Source organism: Sinohyriopsis cumingii, chromosome 14, assembly GCF_028554795.1.
Source record: "Sinohyriopsis cumingii isolate HCF-2022 chromosome 14, ASM2855479v2, whole genome shotgun sequence".
Taxonomy (NCBI): Eukaryota; Metazoa; Mollusca; class Bivalvia; order Unionida; family Unionidae; genus Sinohyriopsis; species Sinohyriopsis cumingii.
The window spans coordinates 2,805,085-2,818,770 of NC_142974.1; positions in this window are offsets into that span (position 1 = coordinate 2,805,085).

Consider the following 13,686-nt stretch of genomic DNA (forward strand, 5'->3'; position numbering starts at 1 on the left):
GCCTGTCCTGTACACGTCTCCGTCCTCGACTTAATTTCACTCCACATAAAAAAATCTATAAAAACCTCAGACCCTTTTCGTCTGTCTCACACAACGTCAACATGACGTCCCTTCAGTCGCATCTTCCCGTCAAATTGAGTCGTGCCTTGTATGGCATCAGTCGAGAAAAAAATCCACAAATACGAGCTCGTGTCTTAGAAGCTAGTCTCAAAGAAGTCTTACGATGGTTCACGGTGACGGCACGTCAATTACTCCAAGGAATCATTCAGATTCCTCATCAAACCAAACGCTTTTTCGATCGAAACAAAGTCGCTTTGGTCCAACTGGCCGATCCCCGCATCGACACTCAAACCAAAAAACAAATTATTTTGAAACCTGGAGGGAGTGGTACTCTAGGAGGGGTCATCATTCGCTCTCTCTTAAGATGAGATCCTAATGCCCCCAAAGTTATACCCCCAAAAAAAGTCCAACGAAGCCCCAAGAAGAAAAAGAAAAAGACCAGGTCCCCAAGGAGAACTTCTCCAGTGGCAGGACCCTCCTCTTACAAGACACCACCCAGGAAAAAGTAAAGAAGCCCCCAGAAAAAGAAACAGAGAAAAAGTCCCCAGAAAAAGAAAAGCCCACAGAAGAAAACTAGTCGCAAGAGAGGCACTTCGGCCAGGACGCAACCTTACACTCGCAAACCACGACCGGCCACGGCGGTGACTACGTCTCCGGCATCCTCACGTTCATCCACTTCTCCGTTGATGACACCAAGAACTGAAGAGTACTTGGAGACGTTGATCACACCAAGAACTTCTCCGTTGATGACCCCAGAAAGAACTTCCGCAGTGGCAGGACCCTCCAATTTAGCGGCAGTGGCTGCTACTCACAAAGTACCTTCTCCCAAAATCAAAGTCCAAGAAAGATCGGGCATGTTACAAAGTTTACTGGATTTGTCCAAGCAAGAACTGGCTCGATTTAGTCCGTTACGTACCCCTGCACGACGTGTCATGCCTGTACTCAAACTAATATGACGTAAAGACAATCAGTGGCGACGCGTTCCAGTATAAAAAGGCCTGTGACCAAGTCGGGGTATCAGTGTTTTTGGTGCTCCTAAAGACTCAAAGATGTCACCCTCCAGAAAACCCCAAGGAAAGAAAAGGAAAGGACTGCCACCACGTTTAGTCAAACATGGGGACATGTTATCTGTCCTGTCCAAAGCTTCTCCACCTCTACGAAAAAACTCATTCAATCGGCCTCCAAAGAGGTCATCGATACCGTGTGCGAATGTTGTTTGAACGTCTTGAAAGGCACGATCCCTTTGTCCAAACACCAGAAACAATGCTTAGGCAAACATCGTCACGTTCTTCGCCAAATGGTTCAAAAGAAAATTCCCATTCGTCAAAAAAAGATCGCCAAGATTTGTCCGAAACAGAAAAATTGCAAAAGTACGGTCAACTCTTGCAACGACTGCAACTCTTTCACCAGAAAGCTTTAGACGAAACAGCTCTACCCACTCTCAAAGATTTTAAGACCTTGATGAAAAGTCCAGCACCATCACCAGTATCAGTACCAATACCAGTACCACCACTACCCGTGACCAAGACAGAAAAAGGAGAAGAAGAAGAAGAAGAAGGGTTTCAAACTCCACCAGAAAAAGTATGCAAGTTAACAACACCACCTACCTCCAGAATTGCATGGATTAAAAAGATGATGGCCACCCCTTCTTCATCACAAGAGAAAAAGAAAGTGAAGACAGAAGTGAAGACAGAAGTGAAACAAGAACCGATATCCCCCGCTCAGACATCCTCCTCTTCAACACCTATTGCCGGTCGCACACGCAAAGCATTGCAATCCAAGAAAATACCCCAAGAGAAAAAGAGTAGCATCCTCCAAGAGCGGGTGCCTTATTAACACACCAACCAACACAAAAAATGGAAAAAGTCTTAGCCAGCATTTACTACGATCCCTCCCATCCTGCAGGTTACGCAGGAGTTCAAAAATTGTATCGTGCTGCCAAAACTCGACTGAAAAGACTCCGTTTACCTCAAGTGCAACGATGTTTACAAGAACAAGCTACCTACACTTTACACAAACCCATTCGACGCAAGTTTGCCAGAAGTCGCACCCGAGTGGAAGGCATCGATCATCAATGGCAAGCCGATTTAGCCGATGTCTCTCATTTGGCCAGCTACAATCGTGGTTACAAATATTTGTTTTGTGTCATCGACGTCTTTTCCAAATTTGCCTGGGTCGTGCCCTTGACTTCCAAATCGAGCAGCGAGTTAGTGCGAGCCCTGCAACGAGTGTTGAAACAAAGCGGTCGGCACCCTCTTCGATGGCAAACGGACAAAGGCACCGAATTTCTGAACCAAGCTTTCCAAAAAGAATTAAAGAAACGTGACATTCATTTTTTTACCACCGAGAATCCCGAAACCAAAGCCAGCATCGTGGAACGTTTTCAACGCACTTTGAAAGAACGCATGTGGAAATATTTTACGCATCACCACACTCTGAAGTACATCGACATCTTACCGCACCTTGTGCAAGCGTACAACCAATCTTACCATCGAAGCATCTGACGTCCCCCGCAAGAAGTGACTCCCGACAACGAAGTGCTGGTGTTTGAGCGTCTGTTTGGTACGTCCCCGACGAGGGCTGTCCCCAAGAAAAGTGGAGAGTTGACCGTAGGAGATTGGGTGCGCATTGGCAAAACGAAATGCACTTTCGACAAAGGTTACTTACCTAACTGGACAACCGAATTGTTTCGCGTCACTGGACGAGTGCATGGCCGTCATCCTGCCGTCTATAAATTGGAAGACATGAACGGAGAAGTGCTCAAAGGAACGTTTTATTTGCCCGAGTTACAACGTGTCACCAAAAAAGAAGACGACGTGTACGACATCGAAAGCATTCTCGAACGCAGAACCCGTAAAGTGGGCAAACGACGTGTCAAAGAAGTCAAAGTACGTTGGAAAGGATATCCACCCAGTTTTGATTCTTGGATCGACGCTTCGCAAGTCATCGACTATAAAAAGAAGTGACCATCATGCCCTTCCACACAGACGCAGCTACGTCGACCACTCCTCCTTCACCTAGTTCTTCTGTGCAAGATTTACAAAAACAACCTTTGTGGGTGCGGTGTGGAGAACGTGTGCCTAAAACGCAAATCGTCTTTTTCTGCCAAATCTTCGTGGTGTATTGTGTCATCGGTGCAGCCATTGCCAATTTGAGTTTGCAACAAGGAGACAAACAATTGTGGACCATTTTATTGAGCAGTTGCATTGGTTACCTGCTTCCTAATCCCTCCCTGAAATTCTCTTCGAACGGGAACCACGGGAACCTTGTGTCCAGTGCCAGTGTCAGTCACCACTCCAACCACAACCAGAACCCCATTTTGGGCGGAGACACGCCACAGAACTCTGGAATTATGAGTCACCAAAACCAATTTTACTTGACCTTACCCAGCGACAGTTCCATGGAGGTGTTTCCCCACAACACGTTGTGCTGTTACACGGCCAAATTACCTCAGGCTATCCTGTTAGATCACGAAGCCCATTGGGAAGTGGCTTTAGTGGAAATGATTCACCCGACCCAAGTCCTCAATGTCCTTCCCAATCAAAATTTTTTTACGGTGCAAGTTCATGACGAGCAAGTGCAACATTGGTTGGATAGCAATAGCAAATATGAAAAGAAAACCCGTAACAAAGAAAATCCAAACTGGACCGACTATCACTTCTTCATTCCCCCAGGCTATTATTTTAGTGGTCAACATTTGGTCAGCACCATAGCCACCAGGTTTAATGGCGTGTTTCTGAAAGCTTTGGAGAACAAAAAAAGTGTCACCCTGGAATACCACAAAGTAGCTCGTCGCTTCCTGATGAAATTTCCTGAGGGGGGTAAAATCCTGTCTTTCTTATTTTGTCCTGAATTGTTTGCCATGTTGGGCGGGGACATGGAGCTGAGGAAGAAAGTAGAACAAAAAGGCGAATTACCAGTCATTTCTGACAACGATACTTTTACCAAGTTTTTTCGTACCCCGGTAGAACTGAACCAAGGACTGAATTTGATGTTCGTGTATTCCGATGTGGTGGAGTACAACGTGGTGGGACACACCTCCGTGCCGTTACTGCGTGTCATTCCTTTCAAAGTTGATTCTGCCACGAACGCTGACGAGGAAGGTGGAAACACTTACCACGTCCACCGCGAATTTGTCCATTCACACTATTTGCCTGTCAGCAAGTCGTATTTGGACACGGTCAACATTACTATAAAAGGAGATTTGGGACAAAATATTCCATTCACCAAAGGAAAAGTCACGGTGAAACTCCATTTTCGAAAACGGTTCTCTCACGACTCGTAAGTCATGTATCCAGTGTACCGAAGGGTTGCTCGACAGCGAGGACTCGGTTTAGGAGATATGTTAAAATCGGCCTTTCGTTCGGTGGCCCCGGTGTTGAAACCGATGGTGACACGCGGATTGCACGCCTTGCAAGATGCGGCACTGACGCAAGGCAAAGAATTTCTCCAAAATGTCGTCATCGACAAACAAAACCCTAAAGAAGCCTTCATGAGGGCAGGCAAAAATGTCTTGCTACAAACGGGCAAAGACCTTTTGGGCCGACGAGAAACACCTATAAATGCCCTGCACGCTACCGAGTCAGGCATTCAGCAAGGACAAGGCAGAAAGAGACGACGAAGAAAACACCCTTTCACCAGACTTCACACGTCTAAAGCGAAAAAGACAAAGAAAAGAAGAACCGTTCGAGACTTAGACGTTTTCGATTATTGAGACACAGATAAAAAATGATGCACCGAGAATCTTGCGCTTGTTCCAAGACGGAACTGGACCTGTTTGCCATGCCCCCCCCCCCCCCACGATGATGACGATGCAAGAATCCCAATGGGTGGAATTTCACCCCGTCTCCTCTTTGACGGATTCCGCTCCCATCGAGTTCGAAATCAAAGGACAGCCCGAAGATTACATCGATCTGAATAGCAGTTACTTGTACTTGAAAGTCAAAGTTCTAGATAAGGATAATGGTGCAGTAGAAAACACTGAGAATATAGCTCCCGTCAACAATTCCATGCATTCCTTGTTCAGCTCAGTGGACTTGTACTTGAATAACAAACTGGTCAGCAGTAGCATGGATACTTACCCTTATCGTGCCTACCTGGAAAATCTCTTGACGTACGGAATAGATGCCAAGAATACTCATCTCAATGCTTGTGTGCTGTGGGAACCTGACGAAGCGAACAAGTTTAACGCAACTGACAATGACGGCTTTGAGGAAAGACGAAAGAAAATCACAGATGGAGAGAGTTTAGAACTGATGGATCGTTTGCATTTGGACATGTGGTTGCAAGAGAAATATTTGCTGAACGGTGTAAATGTCCGTTTGAGACTGAATCGCAGCAGTGCCGCTTTCCATTTGTTGGCTGATACTGCTGATGGCACACCTAAAAGCAAAATCGAGGAGGCCAAACTCTACGTACGACGCGTGGAAGTATTACCCAAAGTGGGAAACGACATCAGTCAGACGTTGAGCAGAACGATCGCCAAGTATCCGATCCGTCGCGTGGAAGTGAAAACCTTCATCATTCCCAAGGGACAGCGATCCGTGATCGAAGATCATCTGTTTCAAGGACAGTTACCCAAACGTTTAATCCTTGGTATGGTCCTGAATTCAGCCTTCAACGGAGCCTTCGCTGAAAATCCTTTCCACTTTCAACACTTTGACGTGTCCAAGATCGAAGTCAGTCGCGATGGCAAGACCTTGTGTACCCGACCTTTCGAACCTAACTTTGACAAGAAGAATTACCTGAGGTCGTACTTGTCGCTGTACGAAGCCACCGGACAGTTAGGAACCAACACCAGTCACGGCATTACGTACGACGAATATGACGGAGGCTATGCTTTGTGGGCTTTTGATTTCACTCCTGACCAGGGCAGCGACGAGGGACATTTCCACCCTATAAAATCCGGCCAGATTCGTGTGGAACTTCAGTTTGCGGTTAGTCTACCAGACACGGTGAACGTCATCCTGTATGCAGAATTCGATAATACCATAGAAATCAACAGTTTGAGAGAAGTCATTCTAGATTATTAGAAGCCATGGAAGACTGTTATCCCTCTTTACCTAGTGGAGAAACTTTGGACATGGAATGTGAGGAGACCATGAAAAAAGAAGAAGTGATCATGATGAAGTCGAGATGGCCAGAACAAGAAGCCCATTTAGTCTCCTGTTTTGCCAAACACTTGGTCGAAAAAATGACGGAATTGATCAAGAAAAATTGCTATGGATGTCAAAACGATCATCCCAGTCAAATTCAACACGATAAATGCATGATGTTGAGTCAAGAAGAAAAATTGGACGAGTATCTGGACGAGGCTTGGAGTCTCATCTCGGACGAAGACGTGTTGCATTAGTGGTATAAAGACTTGCGTGAACATTCTTGTCCACCATTAACCATTCAAGAGATCCATCGTATCGAAGCTCTCCTGAATCAGAGTGAGGAGACGAAACGAAGAAACGGTTATTTGTCAGACATTTTCAAGCAAAAAGTCAGGATCGAATTGACGACTTATTATTACCTGTGAAGAAGAAGAAAATACCAAACAAAACAATGGATACCTGGGAACTTTATTACCTTTTGAACCACAGTTCGTATACGGCTTCTTGGACGATATCATTGACTTTATGAGAAGAAATGCTCAGACCACCCGATTCAATAATGTGAAATTACAAGGCACAGATTCCTTGATGTGTGGACAATATTGTGTGTATTTTCTGCATCATCGCAGCCTGGGCTATTCCTTAGAACATTTAGTGACTCATTTTGATCCTCGTTCTTCTTCTAGAAACGATGTGAAAGTAGATCGATGGTTTTGTGACCATTATGCTTATCTTTTGTCTCAAGCTAGGAAACGTAGTGTCCATCAATGGCCTAATGATTTCCAACAGTGGAAATCACAATTTCATTCACAACGTTGTCAGCCCTCTTTAAAGTAGACTGTAAAAAATGTTTGATGTTATAGTGTTGGATTATTGTTTAAAATATGTTAGAGTTGTTGTTTAGTGTTAAGTGATTTTTGAATAAAAAAATGTTGTGTTTTGAAAAAAATGCCTTTGTGGTTTGTTTAGCTATAAGAATGTTGGATTGATGCTCTTTCACTTCTTACTATCCCTCTCATGACACTCACTGAACGTTGCGACTCGAAAACCGTGGAGTGATGTTTTCCTTCACGTCCGCGCTTTGACTTTAAGAACCGGGGTTGTTTCCAGTCTAACCATCCATTGTCGACTCATCCTCCTACGAAGATGTGCTCCAAACTAGCTAAGCTAAACGAAGCCTACGTGAATTTGCATAGGGTCAGACACAGTCTGATACCGAAGCCAGAAGAAATAGAGAATGTGAGAATGTTAAAAGTCACTGAAGACCTGATAGAAGAGCTCTTCAGAGAAGAAGTGAACAGGGAGAAAGAAGAATGGACAGAGAAGTACAGACTTCAGAGACAGCAGCAGCAGCAACAGCAACAGCAACAACAACAACAACAGCAGCAGCAACCTGAACCTGACAGAGGCTTTGTCGATTGTCGTATCGACACCAAAGAGTTCTTCTTCTCTTTCCGAAGAAGCAGACCTATTGCCAGAAAGTCTATCCTCAGAGGACATCGCATTCTTAGAAACTAACAGATTGCCATAGCAAACAAAAAAAACCAAAAAAAAACAGCCCTTTTCAGGGCTACCCAATACTCTAGAAAAGAAATAACCATCCATTTGCCAATGTGTAGGTAGAGGAGTAGTGTGAATATAAACACTAACTCTTTTTTAATAGTGTGAGTGTATGTGCTTGTAAGTGCTCACGTACGTTGGTGTGGATAGTAGATTAAGATGATGTCTTTTTTTGGTGTTTGAGGTGTATATTTGGGGTTAGATTGGATTGCTTTGCGTATGTGGATAGTCCATTGAAGTAATTAATGAAAAAAATTTTTAGAATAGGAATGGGTAGCATAAAAAGTGAGTGAGTGTTTCTTTTAGGTCCGCGCGTTGTTTCTTTGGTCATGATCTAGGTAAGATCAATTTTATGTTTTTAGGGGATGTTTTCCATCACGTCCGCGCTTTCAGTATAAATTGAAACTCGCTCGGCAGTCTAGCTACCCTTGTTGATTGATCAACACCACCAGAAGAATGAACACCAGAATTGTGAAACTGCTAGAACTCCAGATGCACCTGGAATATGCCAGGCGCATAGTAAATGAACTATCCGCGGAAGCCATAGTAGAAGAAGCAAGAATAAAGAAAGAAGAGGAGGAGAGAAGAGAGAGGGAAGAGGAGGAAAAGAAAATAGGAGAGAGGATGACTTACAAGATACCAGAGACAGAGGATTGGGGTGCTGAAGCCAATCATCCCGCCTCTGCACTCCCAAGAAGAAAGGTGAAAGGAGACTGGGGAAGAAGATGCGCGTGTGGCGCCAGGCCAGGAAGGTGCCATCATTAGATAGGTGCATCTGGAGTTAAAAAAAACCAACAGCCCTTTTCAGGGCTACCCAATACCCTAGAAAAGAAATAACTATCAATTTGCCAATGTGTGTAGGTAGAGTAGTGTGAATATAAACACTAACTCTTTTTTTCATAGTGTGAGTGTATGTGTGTTTGTGTTTGTGTTTGTAACTGCTCACGTAAGTTTGTGTGAATAGTAGATTATGGGTTTCTTTATTGTTTCTTAGCGTATGTGAAGAGTATAGTTTGGGTTTTATTATAAGAAATGAGAAAGTAGGGGGATGTTTTCCTTCACGTCCGCGCGTTGTTTGGTCATGATCTAGGTAAGATCATTTTTTTTATGTCTTGCGGATGTTTTCCTTCACGTCCGCGCTTTTTGTATAAGAACCCACAGTATGCGTCGTTCAAACCATTCTACAAAGAAGATGGCTTCGAACCAACTTGACAAGATGCAAAAATTACAAGACGTTTTAGACAATTTAGGAATGATGGAGCAGATGTTAGTAAGACTCAATGAAGACCACTATTCCTATAGTCCCCATCGTGTAAAGATGGAAATTAATAACTTGAGAAAAGTAAAGGACATAATAAGTGGTGTCATGAAAGAGATAAAGGAGGAGAAGGAGGATGAAGAGGAAAGGATAAGAATAAGAAAATGGAATGAAAAAATTGAAAAAGAAGAAGAAAATGAGAAGAGGAAGAAAGAAGAGGAGGAAGAGAAGAAAGAAGAGGAGGAGAAAAAAAAGAAGAGAAAGAGTGTAGGAGAGAAAATAAGAAGTTGGTGGAGAAAAAGAAGAAATTAGAAGCAGAAGAAGAAAAACCAAAGGCCCTTTTCAGGGCCACGCATATTTCTCGAAAAGAGAATGACTTTTCAATTGCCTACCCCCTTTTTTTAAAAAAAAAAACATCCCATGTTCAATTCCCCTTGTCCCTAGACAAGCCCAAACTCTATTCCCCCATGTTAAATTCCCCTTGTACGTAAAGTGACCCACGATTTATCGCCATGTTAATTCCCATTGTACGTAATCTGACCCAGGGGGGTCTGTAATGCTAATTCTCATTGTACGTAAAGTATCCCCATTCACTACTGCCCAGACATTAATGTAACTTTGTGTGTGAATTACCCAACGCCCAGACATTAATATAACTTTGTATTTGAATTAACCCAACGCCCAGACATTAATGTAACTGTGTGTGTGTAAATGAACCCAACACCCAGACATTAATGTAACTTTGTGTATGAATTAACCCAACGCCTAGACATTAATATAACTTTGTGTGTAAATGAACCCAACGCCTAGACATTAATGTAACTTTGTGTGTGAATTAACCCAACGCCTAGACATTCATGTAATTTTGCTACGAAACACTTTCTGTATACTTCTTACACTTTTGTTTTTCTTTAATTTGCACTTGCCATATCATTTTGCATCTTTACAACGCCTAATCACGACAATGACAGAGGCACTTGCCATATCGTTTTGCATCTTTACAACGCCTAATCACGACAAAGACAGAGGCACTTGCCATATTATTTTGCATCTTTACAACGCCTAATCACGACAATGACAGAGGCACTTGCCATATTATTTTACATCTTTACAACGCCTAATCACGACAAAGACAGAGGCACTTGCCATATCATTTTGCATCTTTACAACGCCTAATCACGACAATGACAGAGGCACTTGCCATATCGTTTTACATCTTTACAACGCCTAATCACGACAATGACAGAGGCACTTGCCATATCATTTTACATCTTTACAACGCCTAATCACGACAATGACAGAGGCACTTGCCATATCGTTTTGCATCTTCACAACGCCTAATCACGACAAAGACAGAGGGATATAGTGTTACCATTTTTCTATTTAGGCCATTTCAGGCACTGTGTTTCAAGAAGGCATTTCAAGTTGATATGTACTTGAAAAGAGATTCCAGCAAAATTTTATCAAAGCAAAAACAGTTCAACGCTATTTGAGTATTCGTGTGGAAACTTTATTTTTAATCCGAATAAAGCCTACTATAAATTAAAGCTTACATGGTGCAATACATATTATGACTATTCAATTTGACTTCATTTTTGTTTTGTTTTAATGTTATCAAAAACATAATTTTTCTTTGACATCATTTCTCTATAGACATTTACTGAAAAATGACTTTCAGGAAGAAATACATGTATTAGTATTTAGCTTTACGTATTTTGTACAAAGATATCAATTGTTTTGTCGCAGATCAGAGAAGCAAATGAATGTATCATATTGATGACTGCATGTCCATTTTCAAAGTCGCTGTCTTCTTCTCAAGCCTACAGTAGTGGAAAAGCAAGACACGGTGCACTTTCCGCTGAGGAAACCCAATGTGTAATTATCGGTGTACGTAATTGACCAATGTTTAATTAACAGTTTTGTGGCAAAATCTGTCTATGTATCTAAGTACGGTTGACATGCAGGTTATGAGTTTTCATGCATCTGAGTACGGTTGACATGCAGGTTATGAGTTTTCATGTATCTGTGTACAGTTGACATGCAGGTTATGAGTTTTCATGCATCTGAGTACGGTTGACATGCAGGTTATGAGTTTGCATGAATCTGAGTACTGTTGACATGCAGGTCATGAGTTTTCATGAATCTGAGTACTGTTGACATGCAGTTTATGCGTTTTCATGCATCTGAGCACGGTTGGCATGCAGGTCATGCACTTTCTTTCATCTGAGCACGGTTGACATGCTGGTCATGAACTTTCTTGATTCTGAACAGGGGTTTGACGTGCAATCCATGAACTTTCTTTACATCAGCGAGTGGGTTGGACTTGCAGGTCATGAACCTCTTCACATCTGCGTACGGGTTGGACGAGTAGGTCACAAACTTCTGTACATCTGAGCATAGGTTGCGTATGAGGGTCATATTCTTTACATTTGTTCACTGGTTTTAGGTGCAGGTCATGCGCTTCTTCACATCTGCGCACGGGTTGGACGTGCAGGTCACAAGTTTCTCTGAGAATGGTTTAAATATGCAGATCATGAACTTCTTTACATCTGTGGACGGGATGGACGCACAGACCATTAGCTTTACATCTGATCACTGGTTGGACATGCAGGTCATGAGTTTATTTACGTATGAGCACTGGTCGGGCAAGCATGTTTCGAGCTTCTTTACATCTGCGGATGGGTTGGACATGTCGTTCATGAGCTCATTTACATCTGTTCACGTGTTGGACACGCAGGTCACGAGCGACATTACATCTAAGCATAGGTGGAACATGCTGACCGCGAACATCTCGTCAGGTTTCAGACCTATCCCATTTTCTATTGCTTTGCAAACAAACACTGAAAATTGTGTGTCGACATATTAATCAGCTTTACAAAAACTTTATTAATTTCATCGGCTTATATTACGTTGAACATATATTAGGTAAACATTGCTAAGAGACTGGCTCAACGTTACTATGGTGATGCATTCTATCGTACGTTATGAATATAAATTTGCATATTATCAAGGATACAAATATATTTATGCCTTTGTAAGGATGTACGTTAGTGTTTAACAATTCAGCAACCATACTCGGAACAACCATGTACACACCAAAATTTACACTGGATCTAAATTGGGGAATAAAGACTAAGTTTCCCGTCACGTTCTTAAATTAAACGTTTGTTGCAGTGCACCTTACATGTGTTGAATTTCATTAAAGCACACCAAATCCATAACGGTAAAGACTAGTATGAAATTTAGATTATTTTCTATGTATTGTATTACGAAAAACAGTTATATTTATACATAAACGGTCCATTTTAGATGAATCCATGTAGTTTTCAAAAGCATGTTTATAAATACTTGTATAATGGTATTGCACAGCGTGGTTTGATAGATCAGCTTTGTACCCGTTGACTTTAAAACATATACATTTCCTTTGGTTTTGTATCAGGAAAAGGTTTTTTAAACTATTTTAGTCGATAAAAAAAAAGGCGTTTGATCTTGTTTGGCACTCAAGTTTGATTAAGGAATAGACATTGGCATTCAAGGAAGGTTTTCTTGATTAAAAAAGGTATTTTTTCTAAACTGCCTATTTTACTATTTTAAGGCATTAATGAAACGTCCTTAAAGGATCGATCCTAGGAACAGAACATAATGCATTTTCATTCATGTAATAGCTTTCAGGCCACTTGCAGAATATACAAAACTATATTTAAGGTTGAATTGCGCATTCATCCTTTTTGAGTCAGGATAACGTAGTGTGAAGATCAGCCAGTCTGTGCCAGAGAGTCTGGATTATGCATAATTCATACAGATCTGAAGCAGGCTAGAAATTCAAAAGCAAATCCAATTTAATAAACAACAATGAACTCACTTTTTAGGTTTTTTTCTCACTTAAATTTAACAAATTCAAATAAAATCGAATTGTTTTTGAAAGGCTGAATGTAGACAATGTGCACACACACACACACACACACACACATATATATATATATATATATATATATATATATATATATATATATATATATATATATATATATATATATATATATATATATATATATATATATATATATATATTGGATGACGATGCATCTTAATTGGACGACGATAAAGCTAGACATAAGTCCAGCTGCAGAACACGTATCTTCCTATGGTCACACTTGCGGTGACGTAACCAGAACACGTATCTTCCCATGGCCACAGTCACGTAACCCTGTTTGCAGTTATTCACAGCTCCAACTGGAATTCTAAAACCAGGAGAAACAATTGGAATTGCACTAGATATGCCACTTTAGAACGACGAAACCATGCGGCTTATACCAAGAAGCTTCCAAAAAGGACAACCACACTCGAATAAAATCAACTGCTTACAATCATCACTTCTAAAGTTAAACAATTCACTCATTTTGCTTATCACTCACTCACCTATAATTACTAGTGTTTTTTGTTTTTGTTCCTTTCTTCTGGTGTTATAATTGTTACACGCTTTTACAGAGGCATTGGAATATCTGGAATATAATTTGCCAGTACAAGACTTAAAATCTTTAAAACAAAAGCAGATGGCACTATAGCTGTTACTTTGTAGGTCAATGCCAACTAGTTTACACCATCATCAGTCAAGTTGAAACTGGATGAAGCAGCAAGCATCGTGATACTTTAATTCCATCATAGATACTTGCGCAGACAGTTGTAATATAAATGCTTCTTAGTGTTTAT